The 13,357-nt window shown below is 39.6% G+C and overlaps 2 non-coding genes across 2 annotated transcripts; one reads left to right on the forward strand and one right to left on the reverse strand.

Moving 5' to 3' along the window:
* Positions 1-3,387: 3,387 nt before the first annotated feature.
* On the reverse strand, positions 3,388-3,495 carry LOC112745688 (small nucleolar RNA R71). Its single transcript, XR_003173603.1, has one exon. It is a non-coding gene; the product is annotated as a small nucleolar RNA R71 (small nucleolar RNA).
* A 9,414-nt stretch (positions 3,496-12,909) lies between these two features.
* On the forward strand, positions 12,910-13,017 carry LOC112745640 (small nucleolar RNA R71). Its single transcript, XR_003173557.1, has one exon. It is a non-coding gene; the product is annotated as a small nucleolar RNA R71 (small nucleolar RNA).
* Positions 13,018-13,357: the final 340 nt, after the last annotated feature.

Consider the following 13,357-nt stretch of genomic DNA (forward strand, 5'->3'; position numbering starts at 1 on the left):
AACGGTAGAGTTTCTGCACTCCATAGATTAAGGTGTGGAGCTCTGCTGTTCCTCAAGGATTAATGCAAAGTACTACTGTTTTCTATTCAATTCATCTTATTTCGCTTCTAAGATATTCATTCACACTTCAACCTGAATGTGATGAACGTGACAATCATCATCATTCCCTATGAACGCGTGCCTGACAACCACTTCTGTTATACATTAGATTGAATGAGTATCTCTTAGATCTCTAAATCAGAATCTTCGTGGTATAAGCTAGATTGATGGCGGCATTCATGAGAGTCCGAAAAGTCTAAACCTTGTCCGTGGTATTCCGAGTAGGACTCTGGGATTGAATGACTGTGACAAACTCCAAACTCGCGAGTGCTGGGCGTAGTGACAGACGCAAAAGGATAGTAAATTCTATTCCAGTATGATCGAGAACCTCCAAGATGATTAGCCATGCAGTGACAACGCATCGGACCATTTTCACAGAGAGGAATAGGATGCAACCAACGACAAGGGTGATGCCTCCAGACGATTAGCCGTGCTGTGACAGAGCATTTGGTCCATTTTCCCGAGAGGATTGAAAGTAGCCATTGGCACCGGTGACATCCTTACATAAAGCCAGCCATAGAAAGGAGTAAGACGGATTGGATGAAGACAGCAGGAAAGCAGAGGTTCAGAGGAATGAATGCATCTCCATACGCTTATCTGAAATTCTCACCAATGATTTACATAAGTATTTCTATCCTTATTTTAGTATTAATTTCGAAAACTCCATAACTATTTTATATCCGCCTGACTGAGATTTACAAGGTGACCATAGCTTGCTTCATACCAACAATCTCCGTGGGATCGACCTTTACTCACGTAAGGTTTATTACTTGGACGACCCAGTGCACTTGCTGGTTAGTTATGCGAAGTTGTGAAGATATGTTTAGACCATGGTTCTGTGCATCCGTTTTTGGTGCCATCACCAGGGAATCAATTTCGAACAATAATTCACAACCTGAGTAACAATTTCGCATACCAAGTTTTTGGCGCCGTTGCTGGGGATTGTTCGAGTTTGGACAACTGACGGTTCATCTTGTTGCTCAGATTAGGTAATTTTTTTTTTGTTTTATTTTCAAAAAATTTTTCAAAAAAAAAAATCTTTCAAAAATTTCTCCTTTGTTTTCGAAAAAAAATTTTAAAATAAAAATGTTTTCAAAGATATATTTTTCTTCAGAATTTTTAAGAATGAATTCTAGTGTTTCATGAAGCATGTTGAAGCCTGGCTGGCTGTAAAGCCATGTCTAATTCCTCTGTAGGGCATGTTAGGCTTGTCATGTCTGAATTACATACTAAAGCTTGGCTGGCTATTAAGCCATGCCTGACCCTTTGATTGGAGCTTTAGACTAAAGAGCATAAGATTCCTGGAATTCATATTAAAAATTTTGGAATCCTTATTTTTCTTTTTCAAATAATTTTCGAAAAAAAAAATCCAAAAAAAAAAATCATAAAATCATAAAAATAAAAAATATTTCATGTTTCTTGTTTGAGTCTTGAGTCAAGTTGAAAGTTTGGTGTCAATTGCATGTTTTAAAAATTGCATAAAATTTTTGAAAAATTCATGCATTCATAGTGTTCTTCATGATCTTCATGTTGTTCTTGGTAAGTCTTCTTGTTTGATCTTGATATTTTAGTGTTTTGTGTCTTTTCTTGTTTTTCATATGCATTCTTGAAATCTTAGTGTCTAAACATGAAAGATTTCTAAGTTTGGTGTCTTGCATGTTTTCTTTGCATAAAAAAATTTTCAAAAATATGTTCTTGATGTTCATCATGTTCTTCATAGTGTTCTTGGTGTTCATCTTGACATTCATAGCATTCTTGCATGCATTCATTGTTTTGATCCAAAATTTTCATGCATTGAGTCTTTTTCATGTTTTTTCCCTCTCATCATTAAAAATTCAAAAATAAAAAAAATATCTTTCCCTTTTTCACTCATAAATTTCGAAAATTAGATTTGACTTTTTCAAAAATTTTTAAAATCTAGTTGTTTTTATGAGTCAAATCAAATTTTCAATTTAAAAATCTTATCTTTTTCAAAAATCAAATCTTTTTCATTTTTCTTAGTTATTTTCGAAAATTTTAAAAATATTTTTCAAAAATCTTTTTCTTATCTTTATCACCTAATTTTTGAAAATAACATCATCAATTAATATTTTGATTCAAAAATTTCAAGTTTGTTACTTACTTGTTAAGAAAGATTCAAACTTTAAGTTCTAGAATCATATCTTGTGATTTCTTGTGAATCAAGTCATTAATTGAGATTTTAAAAATCAAATCTTTTTCAAAAACTAATTTCTATCATATCTTTTCAAAAATATCTTCTTATCTTACCTTTTTCAAAAAAGTGATTGCAAAATATCTTTTCTAACCTCCTAACTTCTTATCTTTTCAAAATTTGTTTCAACTAACTAACTAACTTTTTGTTTGTTTCTTATTTTTTTCAAAATTACCTAACTAACTCTCTCTCTAATTTTCAAAAATATCCTCCCTCTTTTTCAAAATTTCTTTTTAATTAACTAATTATTTTAATTTTTGATTTTCTATTTTCGAAAATTACTAACCTTTTTCAAAAACTATTTTCGAAAATCACTAACTCTTTTTCAAAAATTATTTTCAAAATTTTTCCTCTCTCATCTCATTCTATTTATTTATTCATCTACTAACATATTCTCACCCTTGTGTTTCTTTCCTTACATTACATTCTTTATCCCCTTCCCTTCTTCCACTCACACAGGGATTTCTATACTGTGGTATAAAGGACCCCTATTATTATTATTATTATTATTATTATTTCTGTGCCCTCTTCTTTGTCATATGAGCAAGAGCAAGGACAAGAATATTCTTGTTGAAGCAGATCTAGAACCTGAAAGGACTCTGAAGAGGAAACTAAGAGAAGCTAAATTACAACAATCCAGAGAGAACCTTTCAGAAATTTTCGAACAGGAAGAGGAGACGGTAGCCGAAAATAATAATAATAATGTAAGGAGAATGCTTGGTGACTTTACCGCACCTAATTCCAATTTACATGGAAGAAGCATCTCCATTCCTACCATTTGAGCAAACAATTTTGAGCTGAAACCTCAGCTAGTCTCTCTGATGCAGCAGAACTACAAGTTTCATGGACTTCCATCTGAAGATCCTTTTCAGTTCTTAACTGAATTCTTGCAGATCTGTGATACTGTTAAGACTAATGGAGTAGATCCTGAAGTCTACAGGCTCATGCTTTTCCCTTTTGCTGTAAGAGACAGAGCTAGAATATGGTTGGACTCTCAACCCAAAGACAGCCTGAACTCTTGGGATAAGCTGGTCACGGCTTTCTTAGCCAAGTTCTTTCCTCCTCAAAAGCTGAGCAAGCTTAGAGCTGATGTTCAAACCTTCAGACAGAAAGAAGGTGAATCCCTCTATGAAGCTTGGGAAAGATACAAGCAGCTGACCAAAAAGTGTCCTTCTGACATGCTTTCAGAATGGACCATCCTGGATATATTCTATGATGGTTTATTTGAGCTATCAAAGATGTCATTGGATACTTCTGTAGGTGGATCCATTCACCTAAAGAAAATGCCTGCAGAAGCTCAAGAACTCATTGACATGGTTGCTAATAACCAGTTTATGTACACTTCTGAGAGGAATCCTGTGAGTAATGGGACGCCTATGAAGAAGGGAGTTCTTGAAATTGATACTCTGAATGCCATATTGGCTCAGAATAAAATATTGACTCAGCAAGTCAATATGATTTCTCAGAGTCTGAATGGAATGCAAGCTGCATCCAACAGTACTCAAGAGGCATCTTCTGAGGAAGAAGCTTATGATCCTGAGAACTCTGCAATAGCAGAGTTAAAATACATGGGTGAACCATATGGAAACACCTACAATCCATCATGGAGAAATCACCCAAATCTCTCATAGAAGGATCAAAAGCCTCAACAAGGCTTTAATAATGGTGGAAGAAACAGGTTTAGCAATAGCAAGCCTTTTCCATCATCCACTCAACAACAGACAGAGAATTCTGAGCAGAATCCATCTAGCTTAGCAAATTTAGTCTCTGATCTATCTAAGGCCACTGTAAGTTTCATGAATGAAACAAGGTCTTCCATTAGAAATTTGGAAGCACAAGTGGGCCAGCTGAGTAAAAGGATCACTGAAATCCCTCCTAGTACTCTCCCAAGCAATACAGAAGAGAATCCAAAAGGAGAGTGCAAGGCCATTAAATTAATTACCATGGCCGAACCCACAAGAGAGGAGAAGGACGTGAATCCCAAGGAGGAAGACCTCCTGGGACGTCCAGTGATCAATAAGGAGCTTTCCTCTGAGGAACCTAAGGAATCTGAGACTCATCTAGAGACCATAGAGATTCCATTGAACCTCCTTATGCCATTCATGAGCTCTGATGAGTATTCCTCTTCTGAAGAGAATAAGGATGTTACTGAAGAGCAAGCTGCCAAGTTACTTGGTGAAATCATGAAGCTAAATGCCAAATTATTTGGTATTGAAACTTGGGAAGATGAACCTCCCTTGTTCACCAATGAACTAAGTGATCTGGATCAACTGACATTGCCTCAGAAGAGACAGGATCCTGGAAAGTTCATAATACCTTGTACCATAGGCACCATGATCTTTAAGGCTCAGTGTGACCTTGGTTCAGGAATAAACCTTATGCCCCTCTCTGTAATAGAGAAACTGGGAATCTATGGGGTGCAAGCTGCTAAAATCTCATTAGAGATGGCAGACAATTCAAGAAAATAGGCTTATGGACAAGTAGAGGACGTGTTACTAAAGGTTGAAGGCCTTTACATCCCTGCTGATTTCATAGTCTTGGATACTGGAAAGGAAGAGGATGAATCCATCATCCTAGGAAGACCTTTCCTAGCCACAGCAAGAGCTGTGATTGATGTAGATAGAGGAGAATCGATCCTTCAATTAAATAAGGACAACCTTGTGTTTACAACTCAAGGATCTCTCTCTGCATCCATGGAGAGGAAGCAGAAAAAGCTTCTCTCAAAGCAGAGTCAACTAAAGCCCCCACAGTCAAAATCTAAGTTTGGTGTTGGGAGACCACAACCAAACTCTAAGTTTGGTGTCAAACCCCCACATCCAAACTCTAAGTTTGGTGTTGGGAGGTCTCAACAAAGCTCTGCACATCTGTGAGGCTCCATGAGAGCCCACTGTCAAGCTATTGACATTAAAGAAGCGCTTGTTGGGAGGCAACCCAATGTTTATTTATCTAATTTTATTTTTGTTTTTCATGTTTTCTTAGGTTCATGATCATGTGGAGTCACAAAATAAACGAAAAATTTAGAAACAGAATCAAAAACAGCGGAAGAAAAATCACACCCTGGAGGAAGCACCTGTCTGGCGTTCAACTCCAGAACAGAGCATGGTTCTGGTGCTGAACGCCCAAAATAAGCAGTATCTGGGCGCTGAACGCCCAAGCATCTGGGCGCTGAATGCCAGAATTGCACCCTGGAGAAGAGCTGGCGCTGAACGCCCAGAACAAGCATGGTTCTGGCGTTCAACACCAGAAATGGGCAACAAATGGGCGTTGAACGCCCAAAATGGGCACCAACCTGGCGCTGAACGCCCAGAGTTGTGTGCAAGGGCATTTTACATGCCTAATTTGGTGCAAGGTTGTAAATCCTTGAACACCTCAGGATCTGTGGAGCCCACAGGATCATCTCAGGATCTGTGGACCCCACAGGATCCCCACCTACCTCCACTCACTCTCTTCTCTCTTCTCAATCATCCTCTATTCCCAATAAACACTCTTCCCCAAAACCCTTCACCTATCACCTCCATCTCTCTTCCCTATTAACCCTTCACCACTCACATTCACCCACTCTTCCCCATAAACCTACCCAATAAACTCCACCTACCTTCAAAATTCAAATCAATTTCCCACCCAAACCCACCCATATGGCTGAACCTTAACCCTCCTTTCCTATATAAAGCCTTCCATTCTTCCTCATTTTCATACAACACAACCCTCTCTTCTCTTCTTGGCCGAAACACACCTCCCCCCTCTTCTCCATCTTTTCTTCTTCTTCTTCATCTAATTCTTTATTTTCTTGCTCGAGGGCGAGCAATATTCTAAGTTTGGTGTGGTAAAAGCATAAGCTTTTTGTTTTTCCATTACCATTGATGGCACCTAAGACCAGAGAATCCTCTAGAAAAGGGAAAGGGAAGACAAAAGCTTCCACCTCCGAGTCATGGGAGATGGAAAGATTCATCTCCAAAGCTCATCAAGACCACTTCTATGATGTTGTGGCCAAGAAGAAGGTGATCCCCGAGGTCCCTTTCAAACTCAAGAAAAATGAGTATCCAGAGATCCGACATGAAATCCAAAGAAGAGGTTGGGAAGTTCTAACAAACCCCATCCAACAAGTCGGCATCCTAATGGTTCAAGAGTTCTATGCCAATGCATGGATCACCAATAACCATGATCAAAGTAAGAACCCGGATCCAAAGAACCATGTTACAATGGTTCGGGGGAAATACTTGGATTTTAGTCCGAAAAATGTGAGGTTGGCGTTTGACTTGCCTATGATGCAAGTAGATGAGCGCCCCTACACTAGAAGGGTCAACTTTAATCAAAGGTTGGACCAAGTCCTCATGGACATATGTGTGGAAGGAGCTCAATGGAAGATTGACTCCAAAGGCAAGCCGATTCAACTAAGAAGACTGGACCTCAAGCCTGTGGATAGAGGATGGTTGGAGTTCATCCAACGCTCCATCATCCCCACTAGCAACCGATCTGAAGTTACTGTGGATCGGGCCATCATGATCCAAAGCATCATGATTGGAGAAGAAGTAGAGGCTCATGAAGTCATCTCCCTTGAACTCTACAAAATAGTCGAAAAGCCCTCTCCTGGGGCAATGTTAGCTTTTCCTCATCTTATCTGCCATCTATGTTACTCAGCTGGAGCTTCCATAGAAGGAGACATTCACATTGAGAAAGAGAAGCCCATCACTAAGAAAAAGATGGAGCAAGCAAGAGAGCCCATTCATAGAGCTCAAGAGGCGCAGGAAGCTCATCACCATGAGATCCTGGAGATGCCTCATATGCATTTTCCTCCACAAAACTATTGGGAGCAAATCAACACCTCCCTAGGAGAATTAAGTTCCAACATGGGACAACTAAGGGTGGAACATCAAGAGCACTCCATCATCCTTCATGAAATAAGAGAAGATCAAAAAGCAATGAGGGAAGAGCAACAAAGACAAGGAAGAGACATAGAAGAGCTCAAGGACATCATTGGTTCCTCAAGAAGGAAACGCCACCATCACTAAGGTGGATTCATTCCTTGTTCTTATTTCTTCTGTTTTTCGTTTTCTCTATGTTAAGTGCTTATCTATGTTTGTGTCTTCATTACATGATCATTAGTAGTTAGTAACTTTGTCTTAAAGTTATGAATGTCCTATGAATCCATCACCTCTCTTAGATGAAAAATGTTTTAATTCAAAAGAACAAGAAGTACATGAGTTTTGAATTTATCCTTGAACTTAGTTTAATTATATTGATGTAGTGACAATGCTTCTTGTTTTCTGAATGAATGCTTGAACAGTGCATATGTCTTTTGAAGTTGTTGTTTAAGAATGTTAAATATGTTGGCTCTTGAAAGAATGATGACAAGGAGACATGTTATTTGATAATCTGAAAAATCATAAAAATGATTCTTGAAGCAAGAAAAAGCAGCAAAGAACAAAGCTTGCAGAAAAAAAAATGGCGAAAAAAAAAATAGAAAGAAAAAGCGAGCAGAAAAAGCCAAAAGCTCTTAAAACCAAGAGGCAAGAGCAAAAAGCCAATAACCCTTAAAACCAAAAGGCAAGGGTAAATAAAGAGGATCCCAAGTCTTTGAGCATCAGTGGATAGGAGGGCCTACAGGAATAAAATCCTGGTCTAAGCGGCTAAACCAAGCTGTCCCTGACCATGTGCTTGTGGCGTATAGGTGTCAAGTGAAAACTTGAGACTGAGCGGTTAAAGTCAAGGTCCAAAGCAAAAAAAAAGAGTGTGCTTAAGAACCCTGGACACCTCTAATTGGGGACTTTAGCAAAGCTGAGTCACAATCTGAAAAGGTTCACCCAATTATGTGTCTGTGGCATTTATGTATCCGGTGGTAATACTGGAAAACAAAGTGCTTAGGGCCCCGGCCAAGACTCATAAAATAGCTGTGTTCAAGAATCATCATACTGAACTAGGAGAATCAATAACACTATCTGAACTCTGAGTTCCTATAGATGCCAATCATTCTGAACCTCAATGGATAAAGTGAGATGCCAGAACTATTCAAGAGGCAAAAAGCTATAAGTCCCGCTCATTTGATTGGAGCTATGTTTCATTGATAGTTTGGAATTTATAGTATATTCTCTTCTTTTTATCCTATTTGATTTTCAGTTGCTTGGGGACAAGCAACAATTTAAGTTTGGTGTTGTGATGAGCGGATAATTTATACGCTTTTTGGCATTGTTTTTAGTATGTTTTTAGTAGAATCTAGTTACTTTTAGGGATGTTTTCATTAGTTTTTATGTTAAATTCACATTTCTGGACTTTACTATGAGTTTGTGTGTTTTTCTGTGATTTCAGGTATTTTCTGGCTGAAATTGAGGGACTTGAGCAAAAATCAGATTCAGAGGTTGAAGAAGGACTGCTGATGCTGTTGGATTCTGACCTCCCTGCACTCAAAATAAATTTTCTGGAGCTACAGAACTCAAAATGGCGCGCTTCCAATTGTGTTGGAAAGTAGACATCCAGGGCTTTCCAGAAATATATAATAGTCCATACTTTGCCCAAGTTTAGACGACGCAAACTGGCGTTCAACGCCAGCTCTCTGCCCAATTCTGGCGTCCAGCGCCAGAAATAAGTTGCAAAGTGGAGTTCAACGCCCAAAATGGCACAAAAGCTGGCGTTCAACTCCAAGAAAGACCTCTCCACGTGTAACATTCAAGCTCAGCCCAAGCACACACCAAGTGGGCCCCGGAAGTGGATTTATGCATCAATTACTTACTTCTGTAAACCCTAGTGACTGGTTTAGTATAAATAGAACTTTTTACTATTGTATTAAGCATCCTAGATTGTATTTTGATCCTGTGATCAAGTCTTGGTTACTCCGGTTCCCCTCTGGGGCCGAGACCAATGAACTCCATTATCAATTATGTATTTTCAACGGTAGAGTTTCTGTACTCCATAGATTAAGGTGTGGAGCTCTGCTGTTCCTCAAGGATTAATGCAAAGTACTACTGTTTTCTATTCAATTCATCTTATTTTGCTTCTAAGATATTCATTCGCACTTCAACCTGAATGTGATGAACGTGACAATCATCATCATTCCCTATGAACGCGTGCCTGACAACCACTTCCGTTCTACATTAGATTGAATGAGTATCTCTTAGATCTCTTAATCAGAATTTTCGTGGTATAAGCTAGATTGATGGCAGCATTCATGAGAGTCCGAAAAGTCTAAACCTTGTTCGTGGTATTCCGAGTAGGACTCTGGGATTGAATGACTGTGACGAACTCCAAACTCGCGAGTGCTGGGCGTAGTGACAGACGCAAAAGGATAGTAAATTCTATTCCAATATAATCGAGAACCTCCAAGATGATTAGCCATGCAATGACAGCGCATCGGACCATTTTCACAGAGAGGAATAGGATGCAACCAACGACAAGGGTGATGCCTCTAGACGATTAGTCGTGCTGTGACAGAGCATTTGGACCATTTTCCCGAGAGGATTGAAAGTAGCCATTGGCACCGGTGACATCCTTACATAAAGCCAGCCATAGAAAGGAGTAAGACAGATTGGATGAAGACAACAGGAAAGCAGAGGTTCAGAGGAATGAATGCATCTCCATACGCTTATCTAAAATTTTCACCAATGATTTACATAAGTATTTCTATCCTTATTTTAGTATTAATTTCGAAAACTCCATAACTATTTTATATCCGCCTGACTGAGATTTACAAGGTGACCATAGCTTGCTTCATACCAACAATCTCCATGGGATCGATCCCTACTCACGTAAGGTTTATTACTTGGACGACCCAGTGCACTTGCTGGTTAGTTATGCGAAGTTGTGAAGATATGTTTAGACCATGGTTCTGTGCATCCGTTTTTGGTGCCATCACCAGGGAATCAATTTCGAACAATAATTCACAACCTGAGTAACAATTTCGCATACCAACTTCCCATCCTCTTCTTCTAATCTCTTGTCGGATCTCCGGATATTCGCTCTTTTTGAGCTTAAAAGGGACCTCAAGGATCACCTTTTTCTTGGCCACAACTTCATAGAACTGGTCTTGATGGACCTTAGAGATGAATCTCTCCATCTCTCATGACTCAGAGGTGGAAGCAATTGCCTTCCCTTTCCTCTTTCTTGAGATTTCTCTGGCCTTAGGTGCCATTGATGGTTATGGAAAAACAAAAAGCAATGCTTTTACCACACCAAACTTAAAAGGTTTTCTCGTCCTCGAGCAAAAGAAGAAAGAAAGTAGTAGAAGAAGAAGAGAATGGAGGAGATGGAGGGAGAAGGTGTATTCGGCCAAGGGAGAGAAAGCTTTGTAATAATGTGTGAAAATGGAGTAGTGTTGAGGGGTTTATATAGGGATGGGGTAGGTGGTAGGTTTCGGCCATTAGGGTTGGGTTTGGGAGGGAAAAGAATTTGAATTTTGGAGGTAGGTGGGGTTTATGGGGAAGAGTGGATGGATGTTAGTTGTTAAGGGCATTTGGGGAAGAGGTATGGAGGTAATTGGTGAAGGGTATTTGGGGAAGAGGTTTATGAAAAGGTGTGAAGAGGAGAGAAGAAGAGGTGGGATAAGTGCGGATCCTGTGGGGTCCACAGATCCAGAGGGGTTAAGGACTTAACATCCCTGCTCCAATTAGGCGTGTAAAACGCCCTTAGTGTGCAATCCTGGCGTTTAACGCCAGATTGCTGCCTGTTTTTGGCGTTAAATGCCCAAATGTAGCCTGTTTCTGGCGTTTAACGCCAGATTGATGCTTGTTTCTGGCGTTAAACGCCAGCTTGGTGCTTGTTTCTAGCGTTTAAACACCAGAATGCTCTTCCTCTAGGATGTGCTATTTTTAATGTTGTTTTTCATTCTGTTTTTGATTTTTCAGTAGTTTTTGTGACTCCACATGATCATCAACCTAAAAAAAATAAAATAACAATGGAAAATAAATAGATGTAATTAAATAACATTGGGTTGCCTCCCAACAAGTGCTTCTTTAATGTCAATAGCTTGACAGTGAGCTCTCATGGAGCCTCACAGATGTTCAGAGCATTGTTGGGACCTCCCAACACCAATCTTAGAGTTTGGATGTGGGGGTTCAACACCAAACTTAGAGTTTGGTTGTGGCCTCCCAACACCAAACTTAGAGTTTGACTGTGGGGGCTTTGGTTGACTCTGCAGTGAGAGAAGCTTTTCATGCTTCCTCTCCATGGTTACAGAAGGAGATCCTTGAGTTTTAAACACAAGGTTGTCCTCATTCAGTTGAAGGACCAACTCTCTTCTGTCCACATCAATCACAGCTTTTGTTGTGGTTAGGAAGGGTCTTCCAAGGATGATGGATTCATCCTCATCCTTCCCAGTGTCTAGGATTATGAAATCAGCAGGGATGTAAAGGCCTTCAACCTTTACTAACACGTCCTCTACTAGTCCATAAGCCTGTTTCATGGATTTGTCTTCCATCTCTAATGATAACTTGGCAGCCTATACCTCAAAGATTCCTAGTTTCTCCATTACAGAGAGTGACATTAAGTTTATTCCTGACCCCAGGTCACACAGATCCTTCTCAAAGGTCATGATGCCTATGTTACAGGGAATTAGGAATTTACCAGGATCCTGTTTCTTTTGAGGTAGAGTTTGCTTAACCAAGGTATTTAGTTCCTTGATGAGCAATGAAGGTTCATCCTCCCAAGTCTCATTACCAAATAATTTGGCATTCAGCTTCATGATTGCTCCTAAATATTGAGCAACTTGCTCTTCATCAATGTCTTCATCTTCTTCAGAAGATGAATAGTCATCAGAGCTCATAAATGGTAAAAGGAGGTTCAATGGAATCTCTATGGTCTCTAGATGAGCCTCAGATTCCTTTGGTTTCTCAAAGGGAAACTCCTTATTGGTCATTGAACGTCCCAGGAGGTCTTCCTTACTAGGATTCACGTCCTCCTCCTCCTCTCTGGGTTCGGCCACACCAAGTAAGGTTATGGCCTTGCACTCTCTTTTTGGATTTTCTTCTATATTGCTTGGGAGAGTACTAGGAGGAGTTTCAATGACTCTTTTACTCAGCTGGCCCACTTGTGCCTCCAAATTTCTAATGGAGGACCTTGTTTTATTCATGAAACTTAAAGTGGCCTTAGATAGATCAGAGACTATATTTGCTAAACCTGTTCCTTCCACCATTATTAAAGCCTTGTTGGGGCTTTTGTTGATCCTTCCATGAGAAATTTGGATGATTTCTCTATGAGGAATTATAGGTGTTTCCATAGGGTTCACCCATGTAATTCACCTCTGCTATTGCAGGGTTCTCAGGATCATAAGCTTCTTCTTTAGAAGATGCCTCTTTAGTACTGTTGGATGCAACTTGCAATCCATTCAGACTCTGAGAAATCATATTGACTTGCTGAGTCAATATTTTTTTCTGAGCCAATATGGCATTCAGAGCATCAATTTCAAGAACTCCCTTCCTCTGAGGCGTCCCATTACTCACAAGATTCCTTTCAGAAGTGTACATGAACTGGTTATTTGCAACCATGTCAACGAGTTCCTGAGCTTCTGCAGGTGTTTTCTTTAGGTGAATGGATCCACCTGTAGAATGCTCCAATGACATCTTAGATAATTCAGACAAACCATCATAGAATATATCTAGGATGGTCCATTCTGAAAGCATGTCAGAAGGACACTTTTTGGTCAGTTGCTTGTACCTCTCTCAAGCTTCATAGAGGGATTCACCTTCTTTCTGTTTGAAGGTTTGAACATCCACTCTAAGCTTGCTAAGCTTTTGAGGAGGAAAGAACTTGGCTAAGAAAGCCGTGACCAGCTTATCCCAAGAGTTCAGGCTATCTTTAGGTTGAGAGTCTAACCATATTCTAGCCCTATCTCTTACAGCAAACGGGAAAAGCATAAGCCTGTAGACCTCGGGATCAACCCCATTGGTCTTAACAGTATCACAGATCTGCAAGAATTCAGTTAGGAACTGAAAAGGATCTTCTGATGGAAGTCCATGAAACTTGCAGTTCTGTTGCATCAGAGAAACTAATTGAGGCTTTAGCTCAAAATTGTTTGCTCCAATGGCAGGGATTGAGATGCTTCTTCCATGTAAGTTGGAATTT

The sequence above is a fragment of the Arachis hypogaea genome, chromosome 14 (assembly GCF_003086295.3).
Source record: "Arachis hypogaea cultivar Tifrunner chromosome 14, arahy.Tifrunner.gnm2.J5K5, whole genome shotgun sequence".
NCBI classification, from domain to species: domain Eukaryota; kingdom Viridiplantae; phylum Streptophyta; class Magnoliopsida; order Fabales; family Fabaceae; genus Arachis; species Arachis hypogaea.